The sequence below is a fragment of the Vombatus ursinus genome, unplaced genomic scaffold (genome assembly GCF_900497805.2).
Source record: "Vombatus ursinus unplaced genomic scaffold, bare-nosed wombat genome assembly UNPS02014945.1, whole genome shotgun sequence".
Classification (NCBI taxonomy): domain Eukaryota; kingdom Metazoa; phylum Chordata; class Mammalia; order Diprotodontia; family Vombatidae; genus Vombatus; species Vombatus ursinus.
Genome location: NW_020954723.1, coordinates 17,377,659 through 17,392,901, shown reverse-complemented (window position 1 = coordinate 17,392,901; position 15,243 = coordinate 17,377,659). Strand labels below are relative to the sequence as shown.

At 35.5% G+C, this 15,243-nt stretch overlaps 1 pseudogene; it reads left to right on the top strand.

Moving 5' to 3' along the window:
• The first annotated feature begins 1,937 nt into the window (after positions 1-1,937).
• Positions 1,938-2,231, top strand: LOC114030197 (annotated as a pseudogene).
• The last annotated feature ends 13,012 nt before the right edge of the window (positions 2,232-15,243 follow it).

Genomic DNA, 15,243 nt, shown 5'->3' with positions numbered 1-15,243 from the left:
TCCATCTGGTTCTGTGAATTTTTTCTTAGGGAGTTCATTGATGATTTTTTCTTTTTCTATGATTGGGTTCTTTAAGTATTCTATTTTCTCTTTTGTTTATCTGGGCAGTTAATATTTTTGTAAATATTCTTCCATTTTACTCTGATCATTAGTTTTACTGGCATATAATTGGGTAAAGTAACTCCTAATAATTACTTTAATTTCCTCCTCATTGGTGGTATATTCACCATTTTCATTTTTGATACTATGAATTTGGTTTTCTTTCTTTTTCTGATCAAATTAACCAATGGTTTATCTATCTTATTGGAGTTTTCCATAAAACCAGTTTTTAGTTCTACTTATGAGTTCAATTTCTTTTTATTTATCTTTCCTTTCATTTTCAGAATTTCCATTTTGGTGTATAATTAGAGATTTTTATTTTGTTCTTTTTCTAGTTTTTTTTTTAATTGTGTGCCCAATTCATTGACCTGCCCATTATCTTTTTTATTAATATACACATTTAGAGGCATAAATTTTCCCCTAAGTATTGCTTTGGCTACATTCTACAAATTTTGGAATGTTGTCCCATTGTCATTTTCTTCAATGAAATTATGTATTGTTTCTGTGATTCATTCTTTGACCTATTTATTCTTTAGGATTAGATTATTTAGTTTCCAATTAATTTTCAATCTATGCTTCTATAGCTTTTTATTAAATGTAATTTTTATTGCATTATGATCTGAGAAAGATGTGTTTTAAACTTCAGCTTTTCTGCATTTGCTTATAAGGTATGTAAGACTTGTATGAACTGATACAGAATAAAATGAGCAGAATGAAGAGAACAACTTACATGATGACCACAGTAATCAAACTTTGAAAGACCTCAGAACTCTAACCAATCATTCATGACTTCAAAAGACCAATAATGAAATTTACCTCTTACCTTTTGACAGAGTGGTAATGTACTATATGACATATAATGGACTAAATGAGATATTTTCAGACATATCTAATGGGTTCCTTTTACCTAGCTATACATGTATGGTAAAAGTAAATGATTTTTAAATGCACAAAAGAAAAAAGTGTGGGCACAAATAAGCTCATTTAATTACTTCCTTCTTAACTTTAATATATATAAACATACATATATTTAACTTTAATATATAAATATAACTTTCATCTTTAATATATACATATATTTTTAATAATAATAACTTAAACAATGATTCAATAACTCAACACAGAAACAATAAGTCATTTCATTAAGGAAAATGACAATGGGACAACATTCCAAAATTTGTGAGATGCAGCCAAACTCAAAGTGTTTATAAAACATTTTACATATATTAGTTCATTTGAGTTTCACAACAACCCTGTGAGATATTATATATCCATATTGTATATAAGGAAACTAAGGCTAAGAAAAGTTAGACAACTTCCCAAGAACCTCATAGAGTTAGAATTTTAAATACATACATAATAAAATAACACTTATATGTTATAGTATACAATTTCTTAAATAATTCTTTTCCCTGTTCTTCTTTGTAACTTGAAATATTTCTGCTGATTGATAATTGTTCATTCACAATCAAAATTATATTTAAAAATACAAAATAAAATAATAATCTAGGTGAAGTGTCTCTACATCTTTTCCTGATCTACCAGTCTAATACCACTATCAAAAAGCAACTTAAGTTAGTCTGGTATAACTTGTTATTAAAATGTATATGTACTGGCACACTTTTACATTGCTATCTATCCCTTCCCAATGACTCTCTCCCTATTGCCATAGGATCACAACTCCCTTATAACAAAGCACAGTAAAGTCAAAGAAATGAGCACTATTAACTATAGTCTACTGCCTTCCTAGTGAGAGGGAGTCTACCACCTCTCTACCTTTAGTCCTTTGAAATTACTGTTCCTTTCCCTCTCTGAGCTCCAGCCCTGCAACTGACAACATGACTTAACATACCAAGGTCGGAATTGTTGGTAAATATGGAATTCATTATGGTGCATCCCTCACAAAAATGGTGAAGACAATTGAAATTAGCCAACATGCCAAGTATACCGGCTCCTTCTGTGGCAAGACCAAAATGAAGAAACAGGCTGTGGGTACCTGGCATTGTGGATCCTATATGTAGAAAGTAGGTGGTGTGCATGGACCTACAATACCACCTCTGCAATCACAGTCAAATCTGCCATTGGAAGACTGAAGGAATTGAAAGACCAGTAAAATCTTCTTATCAAATATCTGTAACCCATAGTCCAACAATAAATGGGTTAATTTATGGAATAAACAAAAAAATTACTTTTCCTGAACTACATAACATGCAGTCATCCATTTTGTTAAAAAAAAAACAACAACAACATTATTTGGTCATTGTATAAATTTTTTCCCAGGCTCTCCTCACTTTATTCTATCAGTTCATACAAATATTCCTAAATCCCTGAATTTTTCATATGCATGGTGTCTTATAACAATAATATTCTAAAACAGTCGTAGACCACAGTTGTTGTTTTTTCAGCCATCCTCCAATTGATAGCCATCTATTATGTTTATGTTTCCTTTCTATCATAAAACATTATGCAAATAATTATATATTTATATGGTACCCACTAGGCACTAGAGAGTCCAGTAGGAGCAGGCACTGTGGGAAACTCACTCTAGCCAGCCACCCATCTAGGTCTCACTGGATACTGCATTGCCTAGGGGAGTTAGTACTGTGGGGAGCCCATCACCTCAATTTTCTTTACCCACTCACTCCCAATGGTTGAATCTGACCTAACCTTCCCCATCCCCACAAACACAAAACAGAAGAAAGAACCTTCTCACTGAATTCTGACCCTTAGGCCTTCTCCTTCTCAATGGTCTTAGGTCAAGACCCTGTACCTCACCCTCAGTGCAAGGCAGACATTGCTGCCTGGATTAGCAAGAAGTCAGCAAAAACCATTTTTTTTCTGGTGAAATAGAAGAACATTGGATCTTCTATCAGGGAACACCTGCCATTCAACTTCTGAAGCAACTCTTCCTCATAATGGGGGATTATAAATGAATTTTCCTGTAACTGTTCCTTATCACTAAACATCATAAGATCATAGACTAGGAGCACAGTGGTCATTTAGACCAACCCCCTCACTTCACACATGAGGAAATTGAGGACCATAAAGGATGGGTGACTTGCCTGATGTCACATGGTTAGTGTCAGAGTTAGAATTTTAAATACATACATAATAAAATAAAAATCATTTTTGAACCCAGGTCCTCTAACTCTAAATTCAGTCCTCTAACAATAAGTAATTCACAGAATACTACCTGATTAGATTCCCAAGATCTAACCTTATGAGGAATTACTTTATAACTTCTTAATATTTTGACTTTTCCTTAGAATAGTCTTCTAATGTCCTTTTATTCTCTGGGGCCACTCCTAAAATTAGGAGACATGCATGACTTTACAATCCAAAAATAGCATACTACTTGTTAAGCATATCAATAGCCTTCTTTAAAATAATGACAATATAAAATTTATATTTAACAAATCAATCATGAAATATGTCGTAAACAATGAAATAATAGTTATATGACTTTAATATGCATCAAATAAGCTAGGTGATGCAGTGGATAGAGCATAGGGCCTGCAGTCAGGAAGATCTGAGTTCATATACAGCTTCAGACATTTAGTAATTGTGTGAACCTGGGCACTTGATGCTTGAGCACTGTTTGCCACTGTTAATCATCTGTAAAATGGGGATGATGACAGCACCTCCCTCCCAGGGTTGTTGTCCTCACAACAGGTTTGTTTTCCTCAAATGAGGTAGTAATTGTAAGTCACTTAGCACAGTGCCTGGCATATAGTATGAGCTCTATAAATGTTAGCTATTATTATAAGTAATAAAACAGGCAAATTAATGTCATTAATTGTCACCAGCAATGACAAAACAATATAAATTTAAATTCTATGAGAAAATACCTTTGGGAAAGAAAGAACAAAAACTATTTTAAAATTCCAACATAAGACCCACATATCATAGATGGGGTGGACTATATTCACTTGTACATCACTCCTCAGCCTGCTTCTTGTATCATTCCCATATTTAATCTTATCATTCCAAACCCTAGAGCAATCCAGAGGTATGTTTGGTTATTTTCTTTTTAACTGGTAAAAGTACAATCTCTTTGTAATTAATTAATCTTTTGGCTCAATCTTCCTTCTCGGTTCATTAAATTCTATGTATAAATAAACTAGAGAAATATCTCTTAATAGCAGTTACTCATCTTTTGTCATTCAGTTGTTCAATCGTGTCTGACTCTACATGACCCCATAGACTTGTATGTAGGATTTTCTTGGCAAAGTTACTGGACTGGTTTGCCATTTCCTTCTCCAGTTTGTCCCCATTTTACAGATGAGGAACTAAGGTGAATGGGGTTAAGTGACTTGCTCAGTAAGTGTCTGTGGCCAAATTTGAACTCATATATTTCTGACTTTAAGCCTGGTGCTTTATCCGTTGTACCACCTAGCTGCCCAAGTTACTCATACCTTTATATATTAAATCCCTTAATCTCCTATAATTTAATAAATAAAATAAATACATGAAATTGCTACACATGCAATTTATTAACAAATGAAATTAATAATAAAACAAAACAGAGATATTTAGAATATTTCAAAAGTGAGAATCACTGCAGTCACTTCAAACCTATCCTGTAACAGATGATTTTTTTTCAGTTTCAGAAACGTAGTTACTCCATTCAGTTCATTCCAGATACTGATTAAAGTCTTTCAAGAATTCTATCCATATTTCTTCTCAAAGTAATTAAATTCATTGTCTTAAGAAATAAGTTATGTTTAACCTTTTTTTGGTTCTGTCTTCAGCCATCACAGGAAATAGTCTTTCTGGAATACACAGCAAAATGCCAGCTCCTCGTACAGTATCATATTTCTCATAGTCCTCATAAGAAAGAAGCTTCTCCTTACCTTCTTTCACTCTCCCTCTTCTGCATTATTAATTTCATAGAACCTCATAGATCAAAGATAAAATACATACTCTCCATGACTCCACAGGGAGAAAAACTTCATAGCAAAGCTATTGCAACTGTAACTCCCAACTGTTTTTTTTTTTGACAACATTCCTTTTAGTTCTTAAAGATAATTTAATACTATTTCTAGTCCCTGTGGGAGAGCCTAGTGAAACAGGTGTTCCATGAGTTTATATCATGTCCCAATACCAATACCACCCTGCTTGTTTTGTTTCCCCTTCTTATCTTCCTTCTGCTCTCCTTTATGTGTTTTTCAATATCTTACTGACATTTTTCCTGTCCTTTCCTCTTTTTTTATTACTATTACTCCTCTTCAGTCTGCCCCTTCCCACTAATAAAAGTCTTCCATTGTGATAAATAAATGTAATTAAGCAAAGAAATCCACACTTTGGCCATATATAAAAATGTACTTCATTCTATAACTAGCAGTGGTATTTCTAGGCTAAAGGGTATATATAGTTTAATGACATTTTGGCTCTAGTTCCAAATTATTTTCTGGAATCATTAGATGAATTCACAACTCTACCAATAGTACATTTGTATTCTTTTTCTTCCATAATCTACTCAACATTCATCATTTTTTGTTTTTGTAAACCTTGCCAGTTTGATGTCTATGAGGTAGAACCTTAAAAGTTTTTAAATTTGCAATTCTCTTATTATTAGTGATAAGTAAAAAAATTCATATGATTTGTCATAGTTTATATTTCATCTTTTGAAAACTTACTGTTTGAGGCAGATTAGAGACAGCAACCCAGTTCAACTCTCTAAATATCCCCCTCCAGACAACTTTAAAATAATGCCTCAAATCAAATTTTGGAGTGGCAGAGTCAAAAAAAAAAAAAAAAAGGTCAGGGTGAGACATTTTTTCCCAACTGAAGAAAACTTAGGAAGTGGGGAGGAGAGGTTTATGACAACAAAATAAGGGCTAGGTGAAAGCCCACATTTTGGTAGCACCAGCAGTAGGCCTTGAGAGGAGGCCAGAATAGAAGCAGCAGCAACTTCTGGATGCTCTCAGTCCAGAGACATTCTTGGTTGCTGCTCAGGGAAGAGAGGAATGCTTGTGGTTGGTCACAAGGGAGCAGGGGTCCTGGTTTCAGTTCCAAGTCAGAGATTTGCACTAGTATTCGAGGTTACAGGAGAACAAGAGACCTGGTCACAGTTTCCAGGTCCAAGAGGAACACTAAACTTGTGACTGAAGGCCAACAGAAGCCCTTCCTGAGTAAAGATAAGAAAGCAGGCCAGGAGAGCAGTGAACACACTTCTCTGATTACTCCACCTTGGAAACACCGAAAACTTACATACCCCCAGAACTAACTCTGGAAATAGCAGTATGAAAAGTCCTGAAGATTGGGACAGTGCCCCAACCCGTATGCCCAGGTGAGCAGAACTCAACATTAAGTTCAAAGTCAAGAAATAGGCTGGAAAAATGAGAAGAAAAAAAAACAGAACTTGATCATAGAAAGCTGCTACAGTGGCAAGGAAGACCAAGATATAAATTCAGAAAAAGACAACAATATGAAAATAGCTTCAAACAAAACCTCAAAGTAAAAATGCTAATTGGACAGAAGTCCAACAAGAATTCCTAGAAGAGTTGAGAGAAAGAAAAAGAGAGAGTAGGGGGGTAGGGGGAAGAGAAGGAGGGAGAGAGATCAGAGTGGAGAGTGGTAGAGGAAACACTGGGAAAAGAAAAGGAAGTAATGCAAGAAAATTAAGAAAAGAGAATTAATAGCTTGGTAAAAGAGATGAAAAAAAAGTACTGAAGAAAATAACATCTTAAAAAAACAGAATTGACCTAAAAGAGAAGAGGTACAAAAATTAACTAAAGAAAAGAAGTAGAATTGGCCAAATTGTAAAGGAGGCACAAAAACTCACTGAAGCAAATTCCTTAAAAATTAGAATTGGGCAACTGGAAACTATTGACTCCATGAGATATCAGAAAACAAAAGAAAGTCAAAAGGATGATCAAATAGGAGAAAATGCAACATATCTCATCAGAAAAACAATTGACCTGGAAAACAGATTAAGGAGGGTAATTTAAGAATTATTATACTACCTGAAAACCATTATAAGAAAAAAAGAGCCTAGACATCATATTTTAAGCAATTATCAAGGAAAACTGCCGTAACATCCTAGAACCCAGGTCAAAGAGAAAATATTGCAAGTAACCAGAAAGAAATAATTCAAATATCATGGAGTCAAAGTCAGGATCACACTGGGGTATCTAAATTTTAGAAAAAAAATTATTCAGGTCTTATGATTTCTTTCTTGATTACTTTGACTTGTCTGTATCTGAAAGGGACACATTAAAGTTTCTCATGTTACAGATATATCATTTATTTCTCTCTGTAATTCAACTAACTTTTCTTTTAATACTTAAATGCTAGGGCATTCTGTGATTGCATGTTAAGAATTTATATTGTTTCATTATATATGATGCCTTGAAACTGTGTAGTGTCCCTGCTTATTTCTTTTAATCATGTCTATTTTTCCTCTTCTTTTGTTCAGATTATGATTGTCACCCCTGTTTTTTTTAATTCACTTAAAAAAATGATAAATCTTGGGGGTGGAGCCAAGATGGCAGAGTAAAAGCAGTAACTTGCTTGAGCTCTCCGCCAAACCCTGCCAAATACCTGTAAAAAATGTCTCTAAACAAATTCTAAAGCAGTAGAACCCACAAAAAGACAGAGTGAAACAAATTTCTGGCCCAAGACAACTTGGATGGTTGATCAGAAAGGTCTACCATGCTGGGCTGGGAGAGGAATGCAGTTCAGCGTGGGCCTTGCAGGCAAAGACCAGGCCTCAGCAAACCTGGAGCAGGCCTCAGGGGACTGAATCACAGGGAGCTGTGGTGGTTCCCAGACTTCTCAACCCACAAACACTAAAGACAACTTAGAAGGTCAGTGGGAAAGGTCTGTTGGGCCTCAGTGAGAGAAGAGCTTGGTCTTGCCCAAGGCCTGGGGCAGCCCCAAGGTTGTGGCTGCTTCCAGAGTTCTTGGTCCAAAGAAAGAGGGGGGATCAAGTGTCTGATTAGAAGGGGATTGCAGGGATCTCTTTGCTGGTGCTGAGGCTGGATTGTCTTGCTTTGCCTGTGCTTGGATCTGAGTTGCAGTCCTGGGTGGCAGTCCTAGGGAGAGGAGGAGTGCTGGCATGGTGGAGCTTGTAGTGGCGGTGGAAAGGGAATCGTCCTCACAGTTTTAAGGGAGAAAAAAAGTGTTTGTGGTCACTCATAGACCAGAGCACAGGCCAGGAAAGGAGTAAGCACCTCACCTTTAATCATACCAACTTGGAAGAACTGAAAATGTACAGGTCCCTAGAAGCATCTCTGAAAACAGCTGCACAAAACCCCTGAAGCTTGGAACAGTTCACTCTCCTCAATGGAAGCAGAGCCCTACCTTAACAAAGAGTTTAATAGTCAAATAATTGGTTGGGAACATAAGCAAACAGCACAAAAAAAGTCAGACCATAGAATCTTTCTTTGGTGACAAATAAGATCAAAACATACACCAGAAGACAACAAAGTCAAAGCTCCTACATCCAAAACCTCCAAGAAAAATATGAATCAGTCCCAGGCCATGGAAGACCTCAAAAAGAATTTGAGAAGCAAGTAAGAGAAGTAGAGGAAAAACTGGGAAGAGAAATGAGACCAATGCAAGAAAATCATGAAAAACAAGTCAACAGCTTGCTAAAAGAGACCCAAAAAAATACTGAAGAAAATAACACCTTAAAAAATAGACTAGACCAAATGGCAAAAAGAGGTCCAAAAAGCCAATGAAGAGAAGAATGTCTTCAAAAGCAGAATTGGCCAAACGGAAAAGGAAGTCCAAAAGCTCACTGAAGAAAATACTTACTTAAAAATTAGAATGGAGGAAATAGAAGCTAGTGATTCTATGAGAAATCAAGAAATTATAAAATAAAACCAAAAGAACCAGAGGGCAAAATAGAAATGGAAAGAATCCACCTACCTCCTCCTGAAAAAGATCCCCAAAGGAAAACTCCTAAGAATATTGTAGCCAAATTCCAGAGTTCCTAGGTCAAGGAGAAAATATTAAAAGCAGCCAGAAAGAAACAATTCAAGTATTGTGGAAACACAATCAGGATAACACAAGATTTAGCAGCTTCTACATTAAGGGGCCATAGGGCATGGAATATAATATTCCAGAGGGCAAAGGAGATAGGATTACAACCAAGAATCACCTACCCAACAAAACTGAGTATAATCCTTCAGGGGAAAAAATGGTCATTCAGTGAAATAGAGGACTTTCAAGCTTTCTTGATGAAAAGACCAGAGCTGAATAGAAAATTTGACTTTCAAATACAAAACTCAAGAGAAGCATGAAAAGATGAACAGGAAAGAGAAATCATAAGGGACTTATTAAAGCTGAACTGTTTATATTCCTACATGGAAAGATGAGTTTTGTAACTCATGAGACCTTTCTCAGTATTAGTGTAGTTGGAGGGAATATATATAGACAAAAGGCACAGGATGAGTTGAATATGAAGGAATGATATCTAAAAAATAAAGTTAAGGGGTGAGAGATGATTGTACTGGGAGACGGACGAAGGAAGAGGTAGAATGGGGTAAATTATCTCACATTAAAGAGGGAAGAAAAAAGTTTTTTTCATGGAGGGGAAGAAAGGGGAGGTGAAAGGGAATGAATGAATCTTACTCTCATTGGATTTGCCTTAAAGAGGGAATAACATACACACCCTATTGGGTATGGAAATATATCTTAACCAACAGGAAAATAGGAGGGAAGGGGATAAGAGAGGGGGGAACGATAGAAGGGAGGGCACATTGGGGGAGTGGGTAATCAGAAGCAAACACTTTTGAGGAGGGACAGGGTCAAAGGAGAGAATAGAATAAATGGAGGATGAGATAGGATGAAGGGAAATACAGTTTGTTTTTTCACAACATGGCTGTTATGAAAGTATTTTTCATAAGTACACATGTATAACCTGTATCGAGTTGCTTGCCTTCTCAATGAGAGCAGGTGAAGAGGGAGGAAGGGAGAGAATTTGGAACCCAAAGTTTTAAAAGTAAATGTTAAAAATTGTTTTTCCATGCAACTGGGAAATAAAATATACAGGCAATGAGATATAGACATCTATCCTGCACTACAGGAAAATAGAAAGGGAAGGGGATAAGAGAAAGGGGGTGAGGGTGATAGAAGGGAGGGAAGATCAGTGGAAGAGGTATTCAGAATGCATGCTGTCTTGGGGTGGGAGAGGGGAGAGATGGGGAGAAAATCTGAAACTCACAATCTTGTGGCAGTGAATGTTGAAAACTAAAAATAAATTAATTAAAAAATAAATCAATAAATAGAAATAAATGAATAAATAATTTTATAAAAAGAATGATAAATCATTTTCCATCCCCCCATTGTAACTCTAGGTGGATCTTTATAGTTCAATGTGTTTCTTATAAATAACACATTTTTGGATTCTATGATACACAGTGCTATTCTTTTTTTTTTTCCCCTCCGGGGGGGTGTCACATTCATATTTATTATAGTGTACTGTGTTTTTCTCTCCATCATGTCATCTTGTACTTTGCCCTCAATTTTCCTCTATTCCCCTCATTACAAACTAGAGAAAGGTAGAAAAAAGAAAGAAATGTAACTCGCACTAATAATCTAGAAAGAATTTAAGTAATCTGGTCCCATTGTTCTGCCCCATCTCTCTTCACCCATCCAAAAACTTATCATTGGTTCAAATGCTTTTACCTTCTCATTTTAATACCTTCATTTGTGAGTCACCCTCCTGTGTTGAAGTTCATTTCACATGTTACTATTTCCTTCCCAATTTCACCCTCCCCTTAAACTCCTTCTTTTTCCTTTGTATAGCCCAATTTGTATCCCAGATTCATATATTTCTGCACCAAATTCTTTAGGTATATGCATGTATGTGCCTATTTACATATATACAGTACATAGATACAGTATGCCTTGCCATTGCCTTTGGGTGACCCACAATTTTGGTTCTGTAGAGACTACAGTATTATACGAATCATATCAGACATATAATCTAAAATAGATAGCTGGGTCATATAGTCAGTGGATAGGTCATTGAACTTACAGTTAGAAAGACCTGAGTTTGAATCCTGCCTCCCTAGTGTAATTAGCGGGCTAGTCTAGTTGTATAACCAGTTGTGTACCTCTGGGCAAGTCACTTGATCTCAGCCTCAGCTTCCTCTTTTATAAAATGGGGATAATAATAATACCTACCTCATGACATTGTAGTGAGAGTTAAATGAGAAATATGTGTAAATTGTTTTTTTTGTTTTGGCTAGGCAATCAGGGTTAAGTGACTTGCCCAAGGTCACACAGCTAGTTAAGTGTCAAGTGACTGAGCCTAGATTTGAACTCAAGTCCTCCTGACTCCAAGATCAGAGCTCTATCCACTGTGCCACCTAGCTGCCCCCCATTTAAATTGTTTTGCAAACTTTAATAATCTATATGTGTTATTGATTAGTATTAGTTTCCAAAAGAATAAACAAATGGATGTTTGTTTCAGGGAACAACTTGAAAATTCTGCAGTTTTCAAATATAATTCAAGCCATTTTCTTCTGTTCAATTCTAGACTCAGCTCATTGTCCACTTGTAGCATCTGTCCAAGATAAATGTACTGATGGATGAGCTCAACAGGCTGTCAAGTCAACTGCAAATCATAGTCTGACAGTAGGCATTCTTCATGCACTTTCCTTTTCCTGTGTAGATTTGTTGGTCAAACTTCTTTGAATGGTTATAGAGCCCATTTAGGCAACTCTGTAGTACTCTGAAGCTTGATGCTTTGAGGACAATATCATTCAAAAACAGGATTCTGAATGCCATTATTCCATTGATTCAGCATAAGTTTGCATTCTTTTTTTTTTCTGCTACATCTTGTCACTTCTATTAATATCTCAATCCACCACAACCTCTATACCACTTTTCACAGGAACTATTATCTATGTCTTCCCCATCCTTTACTTCTGAAGGTCATTTGTGAACCCAAATACACATTTTTCCCTAATAAAATTTATCTCCTTAAATTCAGATAATCTTTATAATACAGCAAAATTTCATAAGCTGTTGGGTTTGAATCTAGCATATTAGCTGTCTTTCCCAGTTTGAGGTATTTGCAAATTTGGTAAATTCATTTAAATTATTGATAAAAATGCTATCAAGTTATTATCACTAATTTTGAGGAAGATGCATTCATCTAGTTTTGAATCCATATAGTTCTACTATCATTCCCCTCTATGTCTTCAAAAGAATACCATGAGAAACTCTATAAATACCTTGCTGAAATTTAGGTATCTTCTATTTATAATATGTCTTAATTCCCAATTTAATAACCCTATCTGAAAAATAAAGTGAAATTAGTCTGTCAATACCTGTTCTTGATGAACTTATGGCTATATCTTAGCTTATCTTTCTCAGTGCTCACAAATACTATCTTTAATAGTATGTTTTGGAATCTTCTCAGTAATTATAGTCAAACTCCCATGGTGTGAAGAATTCATCTTTCTCTTTTTGTAGAAGTAGGACCACATTTGCCCATTTCCATTTTTTATGCTATATATCCTCTTCTTAAGATTTTTCAAATATTTGTTGATACATTGTTTGACATGACCCTTCCCAATAAATATTTCTTAAGGATTTTTTTTTCAAAGATGACCAACAGGAGTTCAAAGATTTTATCTACAAGTTCTTTCAGACCATGGAAAATAGCTCATTCACACTTAGTGATTTGGGATCACTGAGGGCAACTTATCATCTTCACACTTTCCCTAGGTTCCAATGTCCTTTTGGCCATTTTGTTCTATATTTCCTAGTCTTAAGATCTATTATCCTTTGTAACAAAAATAGAAAATAAAGTTTAGTAGTAAACTTTCTGTAGTAGTAGCTACAGGAAAGTACAGGAAAGTAGCTTTTTTCTGTCAACTTTATCCTCCAATGCACCCTAAATAGTCATCTTCTTTAATCTTACTCCTTCCCCAAACATAGTTGAAGAATCTATTTTGATTATCACTAGTATTCACTACCAGTATCAGCTCATTTTGAGCTATAGCTTTCCTGGTATATTCCTCTGAGATTATTCTATTTTTTTTATTCATTCTATTTATCTGACCTTGCTTCCATGTTCTATATAAATCTTTTTAAAAAATTATTGATCTTTCTTTTCTATCATTCCCAGAATTTTATTTTTGTGATATTATTTGTCCTTCACACTGTCCCCACCTATGGAATGATAAGAAAAAATGAAAAGCCAAATCCTCATAACAAATATGTCCAGTGCAGGAAAAACAAATTCCCACCTTGATCATGTCCAAATCACTTTTCTGGCAGGAGGTGAGTATTTTGTTTCATCTCCAGTCTTCTAACCTCATGGTTTGCTATTGCATTGATTCAAGTTCTAAAGTCTTTCAAAATTTTGTGATGTAATCTTATTTTCATTGTGTAAATTCTATGTCTGCTCATTTCACACTGCATCAGATCATAGAGGTTTTCCCAGTTCCCTCTCACACTGTTAATTTTGTAAATTCTTATAGAACAGTAATATTCCTTTAAGTTTATAATGCACAACTTGTTTAGCTATTCCTCATTGGGTGGGTATTCACTGGTGTTTCCAGTTTGGGACTACTGTCAAAAATGCTGCTATAAATATGCATATGTGGGTCCTTTTAAGTCTTTGATCTGTCTGAGATACAGGTATAGTAGTTGTATAGGTGGTTAAAAGGGTAGGTATAGTCAATAATTTGGGGGGGGCATTATAGTCACTTTCCAGAATGGCCAAATCCATTCACAGTTTACCAACAATGCATTAGTATGCCTGCTTCCTCATAGCCCTACCCCCCAACAATTTATCATTTTCCACTTTTGCCATCTTTGCCAATCTAGATACATTTTGATTTAACATCACCCTCATTTCCAAAGAAATTTCTATGTAGGAATTCCTATAAGGAATGGTTCTTCTAACAAAGAATAAAAAATTAAGAGAAATAAAAGCAACTCAACCAAACTAACACACACATCAACTAAATATGACAGCATATATTGTATTCTACACCCATAGTCTTCAAACTCTATGAAGAGAGGGAGGTATATTTTCTCATTTCTTTTATGGTGCCAGGTTGATCAATATAATTATACCACATCCAGCTGTATTTTGATTGTTCTCATTTCCACTTACATTGTTTTAGTCACTGTGTGTATTATTCTCCAAACTTGTCTTTAAAAAAAATCTAAGATAACCAGTTAGTTCCCTGTATAACCTCACTGACCTTTTTAGACAACTCTCTACTATTTTATGGGTACCCAGGGTTGATAGAACTATTGGTCTCTTACCAGTCCACATACACACACAAACACAGAGATAACAATCACCATGATGAGGTATATCTTCCAAAAATGAAGGTCATGCATAGTCGAAAGGTCAGGGTGAAAACAGAGTCAGTGGTCTAGGAGGTAAAACCCAAGGATCTTGGACTTAGTTGTCTGTTGGTAGTAGTTGGCCAATCATTGCTGTTAGTGGTTGTGGAGATGACCACACACACACACACACACACACACACATCTCTGTGTATATATGTATATATGCACATATAGAGATATACATATATATGTAAACATATTTATGTATATATACACACACACATACTGACTTATGTATATACCAATGAAATGCGTGAATGATGGGGGGGGGGCATTAAGCAGCTACTTTGTGCAAAGTACCATGCTAAGCACTAGGATATATATATAAAAAAGCAAGGCATTCCCTGTACCCAAGGAGCTCACATTCTAATAGATACAGACAGAATTTATAGGAGGGTTTAGCTGTCAGATGCAAAGACCCTATGGTTCTTACCTTGCAGCAGCAAAACAAATGGTAATTTATCATCTTTAATGGAATTTCCATTAATAAAATCACATCAGTTTCTATTCTGTTTTACAATGCCAAGGCTTTTAGTAATTAGAATTTTCTTTTCTGGGTCTTCAGTAGCTATGACTTCTTAGGAGGTAAAGGCTAGAACATTCACAGAGAAAGTTACCAGGTCACATTTATGTAAAGATTGTCTGCCTGAACTACGGCTGCAAGGGTGAGGTTGCAATCAGAACCAGTGACCTAGGAGGTGATGCTGTTTCCAAGGATCTTGGGCTTACCTGACGATTGGTAGAAGTTGGTTGGTCATTGGTGTTGGTGGTTGTGGATATGACCACATATATACATACATATACACACACACA